The 21,145-nt window shown below is 36.8% G+C and overlaps 1 long non-coding RNA gene across 1 annotated transcript in view; it reads right to left on the reverse strand.

The window, feature by feature from the left end:
• The window catches only part of LOC309662709, a 435,223-nt gene extending 417,345 nt beyond the window's left edge, over positions 1-17,878 (reverse strand). The window contains exon 1 of the long non-coding RNA XR_014264905.1: positions 3,149-17,878. This is a non-coding gene — a long non-coding RNA (uncharacterized lncRNA). The remainder of the gene's footprint in view (positions 1-3,148) is intronic.
• Between the last annotated feature and the right edge of the window lie 3,267 nt (positions 17,879-21,145).

A 21,145-nucleotide genomic window follows, 5' to 3' on the forward strand; every position in this document is an offset into this window, starting at 1 on the left:
TGCTGACTTGCCCTTCTGTGTCCTGCTCCTGGTCAAGCAGAGCTCTAACCATTAAACTTCCTGCCCCAACCCCAATCTGTTTCCAAGGAAGTGCAGAAGATAGATTGTGTTCAACCTGTGGCTGTAACCAGGCTGCTGCCACCTTGAGCTGGGTAGGTTTGGAGAGGAGGAGGGTGCTATGAGCAGTGGCAGGGTGCTGGGAAGGCTGCAGGCACCTGTAAAGGAGCAAGCACCCTGAGGCTTCACAGCCACCTGGGGGGATAGACTGTCCAGAACCCCTTCACAGACGAAGAACCAACATCACTGAGAGGCAAAGTGACCTGCAGGCAGGGTCAGTGCCAGCACTGGGCCCAGCTAGCAGGCACTAGAATCCATGACAGTAACCACTGCCCCACACAACCTGTCTCTACAGGCTTGCAAAGTGCTGGAACAGGACAGCACCCCTACCTTTTCTAAAACTTTCAGTATAGTTGATTTACAATGTTATATTAGTTTCAGGTGTAAAACATAGTGATTTGATATTTTTATAATTATACTCCATTTAAAGTTATAAAATATTGGTTATATTTCCTGTGTTCTACAACACATCTCTGCATTTTATTTTATACCTAATAGTTTGCACTTCTTAAGCCGTTTCCCCTACCTTGCCCCTCCCCACAGCCCTCTCTTCAGTGGTAACCACTAGTTTGTTATCTGTATCTATGACCCTGTTTCTGTTTTGTTATATTCATTAGTTTCATTTTTTTAGATTCCACATGTAACTGAAAACATGCAATATTTGTCTTTGACTTACTTCAAAAGCATAATAACTTCAAAAGCATAATACCCTCCAGGTCAATCATATTGTTTTACATGTGGCTAAGTAATATTCCATTGTGCATATATTATATACCACATCTTTATCCATTCATCTGTCAAGGTACACTTAGGTTGCTTCCATATTTTGGCTAGTGTAAGTACTGCTGTATTGGGGGTACTTACATTGGGGTGCATGTGTCTTTTCAAATTAGTATTTTCATTTTCTTCAGATATATACCTATGAGTGGAATTGCTAAGACCATATGGTAGTTCTATTTTTAATTATTTTAGGAACCTCCATACTGTTTTCCATTGTGGATGTACCAATTTACATTCCCACCAACAGTGAACTAAGGTTCCCTTTTCTTCACATCCTCACCAGTATTTGCTACTTGTAGATTTTTTCATGGTAGCCATTTTGACAGGTGTGAGATGATATGTCATTGCAGTGTTGACTTGCATTTCTCTAATAATTAGTGATGTTGAGCCTCTTTTCATGTGCCTTTTGGCCAGTTTGGTTTTTGCTATTGAGTTGTATGAGCTGTTTATATATTTTGGATATTAACCCCTTATCAGACATGTGATTTGCAAATATCTTCTCCCACCCATTCTGTAGGTTGCCTTTTGTTTTTTTTTTTTTTTTTTTTAGGGTTTCCATAGTTGTGCAAAAGCTTTTAAGTTTAATTAGGTCCTACTTGTTTATTCTGGCTTTTGTTTCCCTTGCCTGAGGAGACAGATCCAAAAATATATTACTAAGGCATGTCAAACAGTGTATGTTTTCTTCTAGGAGTTTTATGGTGTCATTTTACACTTAGGTCTTTAACCCATTTTGAGTTTATTTGTATATATGGTGTAAGAAAGTGTTCAAATTTCATTCTTTTACATGTAGTTGTCCAGTTTTCCCAGCACCACTTATTGAAGAGACTGTCTTTTCTCCATTGTATATCCTTGCCTCCTTTGTTGTAGATTAATTGACATAGGTGTGTGGGTTTACTTCTGGGCTCTTTATTCTATTCCATTTATCTATGTGTCTGTTTTTGTGCCAGTACCATACTGTTTTGATTACTGTAGCTTTGAATTATACTCTGAAGTCCAGGAGAGTGATACTTCCAGATTTTTGCTTGTTCATTTGTTTGTTTGTTTTTCTCAAGATTACTTTGGTTATTCAGAGTAAAATTCATACATATTTTAGGATAATTTGTTCTAGTTCTGTGAAAAATGTTTTGGGTAATTTGATAGGGATTGATTTAAGTCTGTAGATTGCTTTGGGTAGTATGGACATTTTAACAATATTAATTCTTCCAATCCTAAACACAAGATATCTACCTATTTATTTGTATCACCTTCAGTTTTCTTCATCGTCTTATAGTTTTCAAAGTATAGGTCTTTCACCTCTGTGGTTAAGTTTATTCCTAGGTATTTTATTCTTTATGATGTGATTATAAATGGGATTTATTTCTTGCTTTCTCTTTCTGATACTTCATTAGTAGTTTATAAAAAAGCAATCAATTTTTGAATATTTATCTAGTATCCTGTAGCTTTACGGAATTCATTCACTAGTTCTAATACTTTTTTGGTGGAGACTTTAAGGTTTTCTATACATAGTTATTGTGTCATCTGCAAATAGTGACAGTTTTATTTCTTCCCTTCCAATTTGGATGCTTTTATATTTCTTTTTCTTGTCTGATTGTTGTGGCTAGGACTTCCAATACTATGTAAAATAGAAATGGTGAAAGTGGGCTTTCTTGTCCTGTTCCTGATTTTAAAGCAAAAGCTTTCAGTTTTTAGCTATTAAGTATGATGTTAGCTCTGGGTTTGTCATAAATGGCCTTTATTATGTTGAGATATGTTCCCTTTATACCAATTTTGTTGGAGTTTTTTCATGGATGGGTGTTGGATTTTGTCAAATGCTTTTACTATGCCTATTGAGGTGATCATGTGATTTTTACCCTTCCCTTTGTTAATGTGGTATATCACATTGATAAATGGGGATATTGAACAATCCTTGCATCCCTGAATAAATCTCACTTGATCATGGTGTATGATTCTTTTATATATTGTTTAATTTGGTTTTCTTATATTTTGTTAAGAATTTTTGCATCTATATTCATCAAGGATATTGACCTGTAATTTCCTCTCTTGTAGTCTTTTGTCTGGTTTTGGTATCAAAGTAATGGTGGCCTTGTAGAATGAATTTGGGAGTGTTTTCTCCTCTTCAATTTTTAAAAATAGTTTGAGAAGGATAGGTGTTAACTGTTCTTTATATGTTTGGTAGAATTCCCCTGTGAAGCCATGCAGTCCTGGACTTTTGTTTGTGGGGAGTGTTTGATTACTGATTCAATTTCACTACTAGTGATCAGTCCATTCAGATTATCTGTTCATTCTGATTCAGGCTTGGAAGATTGTATGTTTCTGGGAATTTATCCATTTTTTCTACATTGTCCAATTTGTTGGTAATTTGTTGTTCTAGTATTCTCCTGATTTTTTTGTATTTCTATGATATTGGTTGCAATTTCTCCTCTTTTATTTCTCATTTTGGTTATTTATTTATCTCTGTTTTTTCCTTAATGAGCCTGCTAAAGATTTATCAATTTTGTTTATCTTTTCAAAAAACCAACTCTTGGTTTCATTATTGGATTTTTTTTTTCTTTCTCTCTTTTTTTTTTTTGGTCCCTATTTTATTTATTTCCTCTCTGATATTGCTATTTGTTATTTCCTTCCTTCTGCTGACTTTGGGCTGTGTTTGTTCTTTTTCTAATTTCTTTAGATGGTAGATTAGATTGTTTATTTGATATTTTTCTTATTTCTTGAAGTACGCCTGTATTGCTATAAACTTCCCTCTTAGAACTGTTTTTGCTGAGTCTCATAAATTTTGGAAAATTGTGTTTTCATTTTCATTTGGCTCAAGGTATTTTCTGATTTCCTCTTTTATCTCTTTGTTGACCCACTGAGTTTTTTTTAAAAAAACATCTTTATTGGAGTATAGTTGCTTTACAATGTTGTGTTAGTTTCTTCTGTATAGCAAAGTGAATCAGCTATATGTATACATATATCCCTATATTCCTTCCCTCTTGACTCTCCCTCCCACCCTCCCTATCCCACCCTCTATGTGGTCACAAAGCTCCAAGCTGATCTCCCTGTGTTATGCAGCTTCTTCCCACTAGCTATCTATTTTACATTTGGTAGTGTATACATGTCAGTGCTATTCTCTCACTTCGTCCCATCTTACCCTTCCCCCTCACTGTATTCTCAAGTCCATTCTCTATGTCTGGGTCTTTATTCTTGTCCTGCCCCTAGGTTCATCAGAACCATTTATTTTTAAGATTCCATATATATGTGTTAGCATATGGTATTTGCTTTTCTCTTTCTGACTTACTTCACTCTGTATGACAGACTCTAGGTCCATCTGCCTCACTACAAATAACTCAATTTCGTTACTTCTTATGACTGAGTAATATTCCATTATATATATGTACCACATCTTCTTTATCCATTTATCTGTCAGTGGATGCTTAGGTTGCTTCCATGTCCTGGCTATTGTAAATAGTGCTACAATGAACATTTTGGTACATGTCTCTTTTGAAGTAGGGTTTTCTCAGGGTATATGGCATGGGATTGCTGGTTTATATGGTAGGCCTAAGTTTAGTATTTTAAGGAACCTCCATACTGTTCTCCATAGTAGCTGTATCAATTTACATTCCCACCAACAGTGTAGGAGGGTTCCCTTTTCTCCACACCCTCTCCAGCATTTATTGTTTCTAGATTTTTTGATGATGGCCATTCTGACCAGAGTGAGGTGATACCTCTTTGCAGTTTTGTTTTGCATTTCTCTAATGATTAGTGATGTTGAGCATCTTTTCTTGTGTTTGTTGGCAATCTGTGTATCTTCTTTGGAGAAATGGCTGTTTAGGTCTTCTGCCCATTTTTGGATTGGGTTGTTTGTGTTTTTGATATTGACCTGCATGAGCTGCTTGTATATTTTGGACATTAATCCTTTGTCAGTTGCTTTGTTTGAAAATATTTTCTCTGATTCTGAGGGTTGTCTTTTCATCTTGTTTATGGTTTCCTTTGCTGTGCAAAAGCTTTTAAGTTTCATTAGGTCCCATTTGTTTATTTTTGTTTTTATTTTCATTCCTCTAGGAGGTGGGTCAAAAAGGATCTTGCTGTGATTTATGTCATAGAGTGTTCTGCCTATGTTTTCCTCTAAGAGTTTTATACTGTCTGGCCTTACATTTAGGTCTTTAATCCTTGTTGAGTTTAGTTTTGTATATGCTGTTAGGAAGTGTCCTAATTTCATTCTTTTACATGTAGCTTCCCAGTTTTCCCAGCACCACTTATTGAAGAGGCTGTCTTTTTTGCATTGTATATTCTTTCCTCCTTTATCAAAGATAAGGTGACCATAGGTGTGTGGGTTTATCTCTGGGCTTTCTATCCTTTTCCATTGATCTATATTCCTGTTTTTTTGTGACAGTACCATACTGTTTTTATGACTGTAGCTTTGTAGTGTAGCCCAAAGTCAGGGAGCCTGATTCCTCCAGCTCCATTTTTCTTTATCGAGATTGCTTTGGCTGTTCGGGGTCTTTTGTGTTTCCATATAAATTGTAAAATGTTTTGTTCTAGTTCTATGAAAAAGGCCATTGGTAGTTTGATAGGGATTGCATTGAATTTGTACATTGCTTTGGGTAGTATAGTCATTTTCACAATGTTGATTCTTCCAATCCAAGAACATGGTATATCTCCCCATCTATTTGTATCATCTTTAATTTCTTTCATTAATGTCTTATAGTTTTCTGCATACAGGTCTTTTGTCTCCAAGAAAGATTTATTCCTAGGTATTTTATTTTGTTTTTTTTTTTTTGCAGTGGTAAATGGGAGTGTTTCCTTAATTTCTCTTTCAGATTTTTCATCATTAGTGTATAGGCATGCAAGAGATCTCTGTGCTTTAATTTTGTATCCTGCTACTCTACTAAATTCATTGATTAGTTCTAGTAGTTTTCTGGTAGCATCTTCAGGATTTTCTATGTATAGTACCATGTCATCTGCAAGTAGTGGCAGTTTTACTTCTTCTTTTCTGATCTTGATTCCTTTTATTGCTTTTTCTTCTCTGATTACTGTGGCTGAAACTTCCAAAACTATGTTGAATAATAGTGGTGAGAGTGGGCAACCTTCTCTTGTTCATGATCTCAGAAGAAATGGTTTCAGTTTTTCACCATTGAGAATGATATTGGCTGTGGGTTTGTCATATATGGCCTTTATTATGTTGAGGTAGGTTCCCTCTATGCCTACTTTCTGGAGATTTTTTAATCATAAATAGGTGTTGAATTTTGTCAAAAGATTTTTCTGCATCTATTGGGATGATCATATGGTTTTCATTCTTCAGTTTGTTAATATGGAAGATCACATTGATTGATTTGTGTATATTGAACAATACTTGCATTCCTGGGATAAACCCCACTTGATCAGGGTGTATGATCCTTTTAATGTGCTCTTGGATTCTGTTTGCTAATATTTTGTTGAGGATTTTTTCATCTATGTTCATCAGTGATATTGGCCTGTAGTTTTCTTTTTTTATGACATCTTTGTCCAGTTTTGGTATCAGGGTGATGGTGGCCTCATAGAATGTGTTTGGGAGTGTTCCTCTCTCTGCTATATTTTGAAAGAGTTTGAGAAGAATAGGTGTTAGCTCTTCTCTAAATGTTTGATAGAATTCACCTGTGAATCCATCTGGTCCTGGGCTTTTGTTTGTTGGAAGATATTTAATTACAGTTTAAATTTCAGTGCTTGTGATTGGTCTGTTTATATTTTCTATTTCTTCCTGGTTCAGGCTTCCAAGGTTGTGCTTTTTGAAGAATTTGTCCATTTCTTCCAGGTTGTCCCTTTTATTGGCATATAGTTGCTTGTAGTAATCTCTCATGACCCTTTGTATTTCTGCAGTGTCAGTTATTTCTTCTCCTATTTCATGTCTAATTCTGTTGATTTGAATCTTCTCCCTTTTTTCTTGATGAGTCTGGCTAATGGTTTATCAATTTTGTTTATCTTCTTAAAGAACCACCTTTTAGTTTTATTGATCTCTGCTATTGTTTCCTTCATTTTTTTCCATTTATTTCTGATCTGACCTTTATGATTTCTTTCCTTCTGCTAACTTTAGGGTTTTTTTGTTCTTCTTTCTCTTATTGCTTTAGGTGTAAGATTAGGTTGTTTTTTTGAGATGTTTCTTTTTTCATGAGGTATGATTGTATTGCTATAACCTTCCCTCTTAGAACTGCTTTTGCTGCATCCCATAGGTTTTGGGTCATCATGTTTTCATTGTCATTTGTTTCTAGGTATTATTTGATTTCCTCTTTGATTTCTTCACTGATCTCTTGGTTATTAAGTAGTGTATTGTTTAGCCTCCATGTGTTTGTATTTTTTGCAAGTTTTTTCCTGTAATTGATATCTAGTCTCATAGTGTTGTTGTCAGAAAAGATGCTTGATACTATTTCAATTTTCCTACATTTACCAATGCTTGATTTGTGACCCAAGATATGATCTATACTGGAGAATGTTCCATGAGCACTTGAGAAGAAAGTGTATTCTGTTGTTTTTGGATGGAATGTCCTATAAATATCAATTAAGTCCATCTTTTTTAATGTGTCATTTAAAGCTTGTGTTTCCTTATTTATTTTCATTTTGGATGATCTGTCCATTGGTGTAAGTGGGGTGTTAAAGTCCCCTACTCTTATTGTGTTACTTTCCATTTCCCCTTTTATGGCTGTTAGTATTTGCCTTATGTATTGAGATGCTCCTATATTGGGTGCATAAATATTTACAATTGTTATATCTTCTTCTTGGATTGATCCCTTGATCATTATGTAGCATCCTTCTTTGTCTCTTGTAATAGTCTTTATTTTAAGATGTATTTTGTCTGATATGAGAATTGCTCCTCCAGCTTTCTTTTGATTTCCATTGGCATGGAATATATTTTTTCATCTCGTCACTTTCAGTCTGCATGTGTTCCTAGGTCTGAATTGAGTCTCTTGTAGACAGCATATATATGGGTCGTGTTTTTATATCCATTCAGCCAGTCTATGTCTTTTGGATGGAACATTTAATCCATTTACATTTAATTACTTAAATTAATAAATTAAATTATTTAATTAATAATTTAATTATTAATATGTATGTTCCTATTACCATTTTCTCAATTGTTTTGGGTGTGTTTTTGTACATCTTTTCCTTCTCTTGTGTTTCCTGCCTAGAGAAGTTCCTTTAGCATTTGTTTTACAGCTGGTTTGGTGGTGCTGAATTCTCTTAACTTTTGCTTGTCTGTAAAGTTTTTAATTTCTCCATCATATCTGAATGAGATCCTTGCTGGTTAGAGTAATCTTGGTTGTAGATTTTTCCCTTTCATCACTTTAGATATGTCCTGCCACTCCCTTCTGTCTTGCAGTGTTTCTGCTGAAAGATCAGCTGTTAACCTTATGGGGATTCCCTTGTGTGTTATTTGTTGCTTTTCCCTTGCTGCTTTTAATATTTTATCTTTGTATTTAATTTTTGATAGTTTGATTAATATGTGTCTTGGCATGTTTCTCCTTGGATTTATCCTGTATGGGACTCTCTGTGCTTCCTGGACTTGATTGACTATTTCCTTTCCCATGTTAGGGATGTTTTCAACTATAATCTCTTCAAATGTTTTCTCAGACCCTTTCTTTTTCTCTTCTTTTTCTGGGACCCCTATAATTAGAATGTTGGTGTGTTTAATGTTGTCCCCGAAGTCTCTGAGACTGTTCTCAATTCTTTTCCTTCATTTTCTTTAAACTGCTCTGCGGTAGTTATTTCCACTATTTTATCTTCCAGGTCACTTATCCGTTCTTCTGCCTCAGTTATTCTGCTATTGATTCCTTCTAGAGAATTTTTAATTTCAGTTATTGTGTTTTTCATCATTGTTTGTTTCCTCTTTAGTTCTTCTAGGTCCTTGTTAAACGTTTCTTGTATTTTCTCTATTCTATTTCCAAGAATTTGGATCATCTTTACTATCATTACTCTGGATTCTTTTCAGAGACTGTCTATTTCCTCTTCATTTATTTGGTCTGGTGGGTTTTTAACCTTGCTCCTTCATCTGCTGCATATTTCTCTGTCTTCTCATTTTCTTTAACTTACTGTGTTTGGGGTCTCCTTTTTGCTGGCTGTAGGTTAGTAGTTCCTGTTGCTTTTGGTGTCTGCCCCCGTGGGTGAGGTTGGTTCAGTCGGTCATGTAGGCTTCCTGGTGGAGGGGACTGGTGCCTGTGTTCTGGTGGGTGGGTCTGGATCTTGTCTTTCTGGTGGGCAGGGTCGCATCCAGTGGTGTGTTTTGGGGTGTCTGTAAGTGGGGTGTTAGTATGATTTTAGGCAGCCTCTCTGCTAATGGGTGAGGTTGTGTTCCTGTCCTGTTAGTTGTTTGGCATGGGGCACCCAGCACCGTTGTTTGCTAGCCATTGGGTGGAGCTTGCTCTTAGTGTTGAGACGGAGATCTCTAGGAGAGCTCTCACTAATTGATTTTATGTGGGACCGGGAGGTCTCTGGTGGTCCAGTGTCCTGAATTCGGCTCTCCCACCTCAGAGGCTCAGGCTTGATACCAGCCTGGAACACCAAGAACCTGTCAGCCATACAGCTCCAAACTCCACACTCCAAAGGCAGCCATTTGGATGTGTCAAAACCTACAAGTTTTAAAAGTTGTGCTTTTCACTTTTTCCTTGCTAAGTGTCTATACGGGGAAATGGCTGGGGGTAGACTGGGGAGAAATATGAAGGGTTAAGTGCCCAAGTTTGTGCAAATTTTGTTCCATTTCATAGACTGACCTCTTTGTTTATTGTCTTTTCCACTGGTGGCTTTCAAACTTTATTGACTCAGATCCAGTACCTTTCTTAAACTCTGTAAGTAGACTCCAAATAGGACCTGATGAAGCAGGTTCTCTTTGTATTATATGGTGCCAATTAGCATGACAGTTTCTTCATCTTAGCTCATTAAATTCTGGATTCCCTCTTTTCTGATCTTTATCTTCAGGAGGGCCATCTCCATGTAGTCAAATACTGAGCTGAGTATCTGGAGAACTGGGCTCTTGTGTAGGCTGTACACTGAGTGTGAATTTGGGTAATTTCTCTTTTCTGGGCTTTAGTTTCCACATCTCTGTAAAACTAGGGCTCAGGTTTTTGGATCTACTGTCCAGGTCAAGGGAAAAGTTTTTCTACCAGTCTCCAAAACATCACTAAGGAGGAACAGAAAACTGTCAGAGGTATGTATATTATTCAAATAAACCCCAAAGAAACTCTCCTCGAGCCAGAGAGCATCTCAACTGAGAATATCCCTTTGCAGCCTCCTCCTCCAATTCAAGCCTCAAAGAGGCTGACGGTGCTGCTCTGTTTGTAATTGTCTTGTTTCTAATTGTGACCTTTTCCTTTCCACCCATAGAAATTCCTTTAGTATTTGTTGCAATGCTGGTTTTGTGGTGCTGAATTCTCTTAGCTTTTGCTTGACTGTAAAGCTTTTGATTTCCCCGTCGAATCTGAATGGCAGCCTTGCTGGGGAGACTATTCTTGGTTGTAGGTTCTTCCCTTTCATCACTTTAAGTATATTGTGCCACTCCCTTCTGGCCTGCAGAGTTTCTGCTGAGAAGTCAGCTGATAACCTTATGGAGTTCCCTTGTATGTTATTTGTTGCTTTTAATATTTTCTCTTTGCCTTTAATTTTAGTCAATTTGATTACTATTTGTCACAGCATGTTCCTTCCTGGGTTCCTTGCCTGGAACTCTCTGTGCTTCCTGGACTTGGGTGACTGTTTCCTTTCTCATGTTCAGGAAGTTTTCAGCTATTATCTCTTCAAATATTTTCTCAGGTCCTTTCTCTCTCTCTTCTCTTTCTGGGATGAGAATGTTGGTGCATTTAATGTTGTCCCAGAGGTCTCTTATACTGTCTTCATTTCTTTTCATTCTTTTTTCTTTATCCTGTTCTGTGGCAGTGATTTCCACCATTCTGTCTTCCAGGTCACTTATCCATTCTTCTACCTCATTTTTTCTGCTATTGATTCCTTCTAGTTTATTTTTCATTTCAGTTATTGTATTGTTCATCTCTCGTTGTTTTGTTTTTAGGTCTTCTAATTCTTTGTTAAACATTTCTTGTATCATCTTGGTCTGTGTCTCCATTCTTTTTCTGAGATCTTGGATCAACTTTACTATCATTACTCTGAATGCTTTTTTGGGTAGATTGCCTATCTCCACTTCACTTAATTGTTCTCTGGGGTTTTATCTTGTTCCTTTGTCTGGGACATATTCCTCTGCCTTCTCATTTTGTCTAAATTTCTGTGATTGCAGTTTCCATTCTACAGGCTGCAGAGTTGTAGTTCTTGCTTTTGCTGTCTCGCCCGTGGTGGATGAGGCTGGTCTAAGAGGCTTGTGCAGACTTCCTGGTGGGAGGGACTGGTTCCTGCCCACTGGTGGGTGGAGCTGGGTCTTGACCCTCTAGTGGGCAAAGCTGGGTCTTGTCCATCTGGTGGGCAAGGCCATGTCAGGTGGCAGCTTTGGGCTCAGGGAGACTTTAGTCATCCTGTCTGCTGATGGGTGGGGCTGATTTCCTAACCTGTTTGTTGTTTAGCCTGAGGTGTCCCAATCACTGGAGCCTATAGGCTGTTGTGTGGGACCAGGACTTGGTGAGAAAATGGCAGCCTCAAGAAGGGCTCACACCAATGAGTACTCCCCAGAACTACCACCACCAGTATCTTTGTCTCCACAGTGAGCCACAGCTACACCGCTTCTTCAGGAGACCCTCCAATACCAGCAGGTTGGTCTGGGCCAGGCTCTTATGAGGTCACTGCTTTTTCCCCTGCATCCTGGTATGCATAAGACCTTGTGTGTGCCACCCAAGAGTGGAGTTACTGTTTTCCCCATTCCTGTGGAATTCCTGCAATCAAACCCCAGTGGCCTTCAAAGCCCGATGCTCTGGGAGATCATCCTCTCATTGCCAGACCCCTATGCTGGGAAGCCTGACATGGGACTCAGAACTTTCACTCTTGTGGGAAAATCTCTGTGACATAATTATTTTCCAGTTTGTGTGTTGCCCACTTGGTGGGTATGGAATTTGATTTTATTGTGGTTGCACCTTTCCTCCTGTCTTCTTGTGGATTCTTCTTTGTCTTTGTATGTAGGATATCTGTTCGGTAGGTCCAGTGTTTTTTGTCAGTGGTTGTTCAGCAGTTAGTTATGATTTTGGTATTTTTGTGAGATGACATGAGCTCACGTACTTCTACTCTGCCATCTCGTCCATCTCTGCAACATTTAGAGGCATGACTGCTTCTTTCTAAAAAATACCACAATAACAAGAAGGTTGTATATAAAGCAACCTCTTCAGATTGTTTGATGTAGTGCAGCCAGAGTGATGTTTCTAGATGCATTCTCTGGGTCAAATTACAGCAGAACACAATTGGCTGAACCAGGTCCTTTTGCCCAACAGGCAAGCCAAACCCTGAGACACTGGCTGAGGTTTGCAGTGGAGAAAGAGTTTATTCACAAGGCAGCCAAGCAAGGAGACCAGAGAACAAGCCTCAGGCCCACCTAAAACAATAAATTTAAATGGACTAAAAATTGATGATTGAAAGACAAATATTGTCAGTTTCTTAAATCAGATATATGTTGTTGATAAGATATAACCCTAAATAAACAACAAAGATGGTTAGAAGTAAAAAGAAAAAGATACAATAAGCAAATACTGATTAAGTGTAAGGTAATAGAAGACAGAAAGTAGACTTTATAGCAAAAAAACATTACTAGAGTGAAGAGGGTCACTATGTAATGATATGAGGGCCCAGTTTATCATAAAGGTAGACAATCAATATACAAAATAACAAAGGCTAAAAATTCATAAAGCAAAAATTGATAAAATTTTGAGACTAAATTAACAAAACAACCCTCACAGAGAAAAATTTTAAGACCACCTCTCTCTAATTGATAGATCCATCAGACAAAATAAATAAGGATATAGAATTTTGAACAATGCACTTGAACTAATGAACAAATTTAGAACATAGCACTCAAGAATTGGAGAATAGATAGCACATTTAAGCATGCCTGGAATTATTTAAAAAATTGACCACATGCTACCCCATATATCAAGTCTAAGTAAATTTCAAAAAAAAAATTAACTCCTATGCAGGTCATGGTATCTGAGTCCAGTGCAATTAAGTTAGAAATAAATGACAAAAAGATAATTAAATAAAATATGCTTGGAAATTTAAAAACTAGACCAAAGACCAATTAATTAATAATGGAAATTAGAAAATGTTTAGAATTGAATGATAATTAAAATATTACATACCAAAATTTATGACATGCATGCAAGCAGAATTTAGAGGAAAATGTGTATTCATATATGCTCTATACAAAAGGAGAAAGGCTCAAAATTCATGACCTAGTCTCCAAATTAAGAAATTGAAGAAAGAACAGCAAGTATGTGTCAGATAGCTATGACTGTGTATCATAGGGATCTTGCAGATGTCATTAAATTAAGGATCCTGAAAATGGAGGGTTGTCCTGGATTATCTGCAATCTGCCCTGGATTATTGCAACCATAAAGGTCCTTACAAGGAAATAAGGAGGCAGGAGAGTGAGAAAAGGTGTGATGATGGAAGGCAGAGGTGAGAGAGAGAGAGGGAGGGAGAGAGAGAGAGTTGAAGATGCTATGCTGTTGGCTTTGAAAATGGAGAAAAGGCCACCAACCAAGAAATGTGGGAGGCCTCTAGAAGGTGGAAATGACAAGGGCACAGATTCTTCCCTAGGGCATCCAGAAGAAACACAGCCCTAATGACACCTTGATTTTACCCCAGTAAGATCCATCTTTGACTTCTGATCTTCAGAACTTTAAGATAAGAAATTTGTATCATTTTTAACCACTAAGTTTTTGGTAATTTGTTACAGCAGTAATAGGAAACTAATACAGTGGTTTTGGTTTGGATGGCTCTTCTCTGCTCCCCATAGTGTCCCATGTACCACAGATTCACCTGGGTATTTCCTGTGACAGTGGAAGTTTCTAAGAGAGCAGAAGTGCTCAGAGGCTTGGAACTGGCACTCCATTACTTCCATTGCATCATACTGCATAAAGAAGAGCACAACACCACGTTCACAGGATGACACAATGGACTCTACTTCTTGATGGGAGGAGTGTCAGATCACATTGCAAGAGACCAGGATAATGGGAGGGAAAATATTTTGGTTGCTGTAGCAATCTGCACCCACCTTGGAAAACAACAAGGTTGAAGATGCCCTTACTCTATGGTTCAGCAATTACATTTCAAGATATAGTTCCTAGAGAAACACTTGCTCAGCTACTCCATGATCATAGCAGCACTGTTACTTTTAGCTAAAAATAGAAAACAACCCAATGACCTGCAGTAAGAGAATGAGTAAATGCATTATGGAATGTTCATACAATAGAATACTATACAGCATTTAAAATGAATAAACAGCTGTACACATCAACATGGATGAATCTCATAAATATATTGTTGTTGCAAAAAAGGCAAGCCACAGAATACTTTTCAGTTCCATTAATGTGAAGTGCAAGGAAATGGGAAAGATTAAACAACATGAGGTTTAATAACTTTTTACAGAGAAAGTGTAAAAGATAGACAATATGATTAATACAAAACTGAATAAAATGGTTATTTGCATGTGAGAGGGAGGAAGATGTAATTGGGGACAGTAGGGGAATTCTAAACTATGGATAACATATGTCTTAAGCAGGGCCCACAGTGTTTGTTCCATTTGTTGTACTTAAAATGTCATAAAGTGTTTATGCACTGTTTAATGTATGATGTGTTCCAAACAAAAGAATTAATAAAATATGTGATCTGCAGCCTCTCTTTCTTGAGCCCTCCCACCTTCCCACCTCCTTTTGCATATGAGAAGGTAAAGTCCTAGAGAGGGAAGGAATGTGCCCAAGGTTACACGCCTGTTTACCGAAGAGCTAGATTTTGGCTCTCCAGCTCCTGACCATGCTGGTTTAAAAGGCCAACAGCTAGTTTCTGTCTGTATGGTAGCATTCAGTTTGACTCTCCAGCATGTTCATCTTTGGTCCTGGAAAAGAGCACAAGCATGTCTAGGGCAACAATTATTGGTCTAAATGTGAGTATGTATCCTAAGTTGTCCATCAGTGACAAGAAAGTCCTAGACAATGGGATGCATCTCTCTCTTCGGTGGGCTCAATGGGAACCATCTGTGGATGCCAGGATGACAGAGTTCTGAGCTCTCCTGATATGTTTTAGGAAGCTGGAACATCCAGATACTTATCCTCTCCCTTACAGCTGGTTCCGTTAGGGATGGAACATGACTTGGACTTACTGAGAGAGATGTCCACATCCCAGACCTGAAATCAGGAGCCAGTGATGACAGAAGCAAAGGCAGGAAAAGTATTTGGCTGCAACATCAACTTCCTGGGCAAGAAAGACCATCCCATGCCCACATTATGTGACCAGTGGTGCAGGTCACAGCACCCCCCTGGCCAATGCTGCTATAGTTTAGACTGGGTTATGGCTACATTGCCTCTGTGCCTGGTTCTGCAGGCCTGTTAATGATTCTGAGACCTACCCAGGATCCTGCAGTGCATTTTTTCTCTGGATGAACCAGCCAGAGGAGTGTTCTGTTTCTTGTGACTAAGAGCATGGATTTATGCAGAATTTGTATCAAAAAAATGAGGGTATTATAAATTATGGGTTTAAACAATAGCAAAAGAAAATTTGAACTCATAGAAAACACTTCCCTGAAGATTCTATCAATACATTATAAACTGAATAATTTTCCCTACCAATTTATAAATTCAACCTAATTCCAGTGAATGCTTATATCAATATTGCCCTTATGAAAAATTAATGAACAAAGATAACCAGGAATATTCTGTAAAAGCAGAGCAATGAGTGGGCACTGGCCCTATATAAATATAAAACAGTGTGGTACTAGCACATGAGCACTCAGAAGAACAGAACAAAATAGAAAGTCCAGAAATACTTGTAAAATTGTGGCACACAGATTTATTAAGCTACTCTCTCAGCAAAAACTCAAGCTTTATACTTCTCTTTGTTACGCTGCGGCTGAGGGTCTCAAATCACATTATTCTTTGCCAGCTGTTAAGCTGTTAAGCTCTGCCAAAAATGTTCACTAGAGAGGCTGGAGGGCACGAGTGGGGAGGAGATAGAGATACTTCCGGTTTTGCTCCCCGTTTTTGTCCACATCACCTCAACAATAGCCCTTCCCCTCAGCAGTAACAATTGGTGCCAGTGTCCATCCTTTCAAGCTCTCTCTTTGTGGCCTCTCAGAAATACCAGCACCAGCCAGACAGTACCTCCTGTGCAGAGATCTGAGTCTCAGTGACACAAGGCCCCTTCTCTGAGCCTCTAGGTTCAGGTAACCCCAACCCTTTCTCTTAGTCCACAGCTCTTGAAGGGAAGCTTCAAGTTATTGTCTCTGTTACTCTCCCAGGGCCCCTTCCACATGGCTAAATATGCGTAAATAATTCCCTATATTCAAGTCTTTCTGTTAGAGTAATTAGTGTGGTTTTGTCTTCTGACTGGTCTCTGACAGGTATTAAAGAGAGAGAGAGAGGGAGAGAGAGAGAGTGTGTGTGTGTGTGTGTGTGTGTGTAAAGGCATCATTCCTTATCAGATAGTGGGAAATGATTTGATCAATCATCTTTGGACAATTGAGGGCCACCTAGATTAAAAACAAATTTCACACGAAGCAAATATTTAAATAGAAAAATAAAGCCATAAAAGGTAGTAGAATTTGTTATAATCTCAGAGGGGGGAAGTCATTTAGAAATGGGATACAGAATACAGAAGTGTTACAAAGAAATAGTAATTGGTTTTCCTATCTAAAACTATAAAATTCTACAGAAGGGAAAAATACGATAAGTGAAGTAAAAGGACAAGTCAAATATTGTGACAAGATAATTTGCTATTGATATCAAAAAGGGCTAGTTTCCTTAAAATATAAAGACTCTAAGTTTAAGGCCAAGTAACCCTATTAAAAATTACCAGAGAACATATACGCAGTCTACATAAAAGGAACTAGTCATGGCTCATAAAAATACAAAAAGGTGATTGACCTCATAAAATTGGAATGGAAAATAAAGTCACAATGACATGACATTTTTCACTTTTTGATTTGGTAAAAATCCATGAAGTTTAAGAATACCTTCTGTTGACAACAGTGTGATAAACGTAACCTGTGAGAATGTAAATTGTTCTAACCTCTAGGGAGGGCAATTTGCAACAACTAACAATGTTTTAAATGCACACAACAATAACTCTATGTGATAGATACCATATTGTCTTGCCCATTTTACAGATTAGAAAAGTAAGGCACAGAGAAGTTAAATACCTTCTCCAATGTCGAAGATCTAATAAGTAGTAGAATTGGGATTCAAATTCAGGCCATCTGGCACTAAATGACATGCTCACAAACACTACACAATATGAGGATTTTTATCCACACACAGGAGCCAGGGATTCTATTCTTCGTTATTTATCCCACAGCTATAATTGCTAATTTATTTATTTATTTATTTATAACTGATATATAGCATTGTATATGTTTAAACTATACAATGTGTTGATAGATACATTTAAATATTGCACTATGATTACCAATATTATAGCTTTTGCTAATACCTCTGTCACAACACATAGTTATCTTTTATTTTTTGTGGTGAGAACATTTAAGATTTAGTCTCTTAGCAACTGTGAAATATATAATACTGTTAAGTGTAATCTCTATGCCGCACATTATATCTCCAGGACTTACTCATCTTCTAGTTGCAAGTTTGCACCCTTTAACAATATCTCCCCAATTCCCCACCCCTCAGCCCCTTGTAGCCACCATTATACTCTTTTAAAAATTCTACATATAAAGTAATATCATATAATTTTTGTCTTCTTCTGTCTAGCTTATCTCACTAAGCATCACGGTCCATCTATGTTGTTGCACATGGCAGAATTTCCTCTTTTTAATGGCTGAATAAGATACCACAGTGTGTATATATATCACATCATAGATGGATAGATAGGTAGATAGATAGATAGATAGATAGATAGATAGATAGATAGATAGATAGATAGATGATAGGTAGATAGGTAGATGATAGGTAATCAGATTTCTTCTCTATCCATTCATCTGTTGATGGACACTTAGGTTGCTTCCATGTCTTGGCTATTGTAAATAATGCTGCAATGAACATAGGGGTGCATATATCTCTTTGAATTAGTGTTTTCATTTTCTTTGGGAAAACACCCAGAAGTGGAATTGCTGAATCTTATGGTAGTTCTACCTTCAATTTTTTGAGAAACCTGCATACTGTTTTCCATAGTGGCTGCACCAATTTGCATTCCCCCCCATAGTGTTCCTGGGTTTCATTTTTCCACAATCTCTGCAAAACTTATTTCTTGTCCTTTGATAATAGACATTCTGACAGATGGGAGGTGATATCTCATTGTGGTTTTGATTTGCAGTTCCCTGATGATTAGTGATCTTGAACATCTTTTCATGTGCCTGTTGGTCACCTGTATATCTTCTTTGGAAAAATACCGATTCAAGTCCTCTACTCATTTTTAAATTGGATTTGGGGTATTTTTTGCTATAAAGTTGTTTAAGTTCTTTATACATATTGAATATTAACCTCTTATCAGATACATTATTTGCAAGTATTTTCTACCATTCAGCAGTTTGCCTTTTCATTTTGTTGATGATTTCCTTTGCTGTTCAGGAGTTTTTTATTTTGATGTAGTGTCACTTGGGTATTTTTGCTTTTGTTGCCTTTGCTTTTGGAGTCAGATCCAAAAATTCAATTCCAAGGCTAATGTCAAGGAGATTACTGCCTATGTTTTCTTCTAGGAGTTTTATGGCTTCATGTCTTAAATTCAAGTCTTTAATCCATTTTGAGTTAATTTTTGAGTATAGTGCAAGATAGTGGTCAAGTTTCATTCTTTTGTATGTAGCTGTCCAGTTTTCCCAACACTATTTATTGAAAAACCTGTCCTTTCCCCATTGTATAGTCTCACCTCATAAATTACTTGTCCATATATTTGTGGATTTATTTCTGGGCTCTCTATTTTGTTCTGTTGATGTATGTGTCTGTTTTTATGACAATACCATACTGTTTTGATTCCTATAGCTGTGTAATATAGTTTGAAATCAGAGAGTGTAACTTTCTTCTTCTTTCTTAAGATTGCTTTAGCTATCTGGGGTCTTTTGTGATTCCCTAAAATTTTTAGGATTCTTTGTTCTACTTCTGTGAAAAATGCCACTGGAATTTTGATAGAGATTTCATTGAATCTATAGATTGACTAGTATGGATATTTTAACAATATTCATTCTTCCAATCCAAGAACACAGAATATCTTTCCAGTTTTTGTGTCTTCAACTTCTTTCATCAATGTCTATAGTTTTTCAGTGGACAGGTCTTTCACCTTCTTGGTTACATTTACTCCTGGGTATTTTATTGTTTTTGATATAATTGTAAGTGGAATAGTTTTCTTAATTTCTTGTTCCGATAGTTGGTTATTAATGTATGGAAATGCAGCAGATTTTGTATATTGATTTTGTATCCTGCAAATTTACTGAATTCATTTATTATTTCTAATAGTTTTTTGATGGAGTCTTTAGGGTTTTCTATATTTAGGATCTGACATCTTCAAATAGTGACAGTTTTATCAATACTTCTTCCTTTCCTAATTTGATGTATTTTATTTCTTTTTGTGTGTGTGTGTATGTGTAATTGTTGTGGCTAGACTTCCAATATTATGTGGAAGAAAAGTGAAAATAGTGGGCATCCTTGTCTTTTACCTGATCTTAGGGGAAAAACTTTCAGCTTTTCACAGTTGTGTATAATGTCAGCTGAGGGTTTGTCATAAATGGACTTTATTATGTTAAGGTATGTTCCCTCTATACCCACTTTGCTGAGAGTTTTTATTGTAAATGGAAGTTGAATTTTGTCAAAAGATTTTTCTGCATCTATTGAGATAATTATGTGGTTTTTTCCTTTCCTTTGGTTAATGTGATGTATCACATTGATTGATTTACATATGTTGAATCATCCTTGTGACCCTGGAATGAATTCAACTTGATCATGTTGTATAATCCTTTTTATGTATTGTTAGATTTGTTTGCTAAATTTTGTTGAAGAATTTTTTATCTATATTCATCAAAGATATTGGCCTGTGATTTTCTTTTTTTATAATGTCTTTGTCTGGTTTAAGTATCAGGGTAATGGTGGCCTTGTGGAATAAATTTGAGAGTGTTCCCACCTCTTCAATTTTTTGGAAGAGTTTAAGAAGGATAGGAACGAATTCTTCAAATGTTTGCTAAATTCACCAGTGAAGCATCAGTCCTTGACTTTTGTTTGTTAGGACTTTTAAATATTTTTTAATTGAAGTATAGTTTATTTACAGTGTGTTAGTTTCTGGTGTACAGCAAAGTGATTCAGTTATATATAGATTCTTTTTCATATTCTTTTCCATTATGATTTATTACAGAATTCGAATATAGTTCCTGGGCTATACAGTAGGGCCTTGTTGTTTATCTATTTTATATATAATAGTGCATATCTGTTAATCCCAAACTCCTAATTTGTCCATTCCCCACCTTCTTCTACCTTTGTTAACTATAAATTTGTTTTCTCTTTGTCTGGGAGTCTATTTTTGTTTTGTAAATAGTTTGATTTGTGTCACAGATTCCACATACAAGTGATATCATAGGGTATTTGTCTTTCTCTTTCTGACTTACTTCACTTAGTATAATAATCTCAAGATCCATCCATGTTGCTGCAAATGGCATTATTTTATTCCTTTTTATGGCTGAGTTGTATTCTACTGTGTGTGTGTGTGCGTGTGCGTGTGTGTGTGTGTGTGTATACTACATCTTCTTTATTTATTCATCTGTCAATGGACATTTAGGTTGCTTCTATGTCTTGGCTATTGTAAACAATGCTGATATGAACATTTTGGTGTAAATATCTTTTCAAATTAGAGTTTTCTCCAGATATATGCCGAAGAGTAGGATTGCTGGGTCATATGTCAAGTCTGTTTTTGGTTTTTAAAGGAACTTCCATATTGTTTTCTATAGTGGCTTCGCCAATTTACATTCCCAGCAACAGTATAAGAGGGTTCCCTTTTCTCCACACTCTCTCCAGCATTTATTGTTTGTAGACATTTTGATCATGGCCATTCTGACTGGTATGAGGTGATACCTCATTGTAGTTTTGATTTGCACTTCTCTAATTATTAGAGATGTTGTGCATCTTTTCATCTGTCTATTGGCAGTATGTATGTCTTCTCTGGAGAAATGTATATTTAGGTC

Source organism: Balaenoptera physalus (assembly GCF_965194825.1).
Source record: "Balaenoptera physalus genome assembly, chromosome: 6".
NCBI lineage: Eukaryota > Metazoa > Chordata > Mammalia > Artiodactyla > Balaenopteridae > Balaenoptera > Balaenoptera physalus.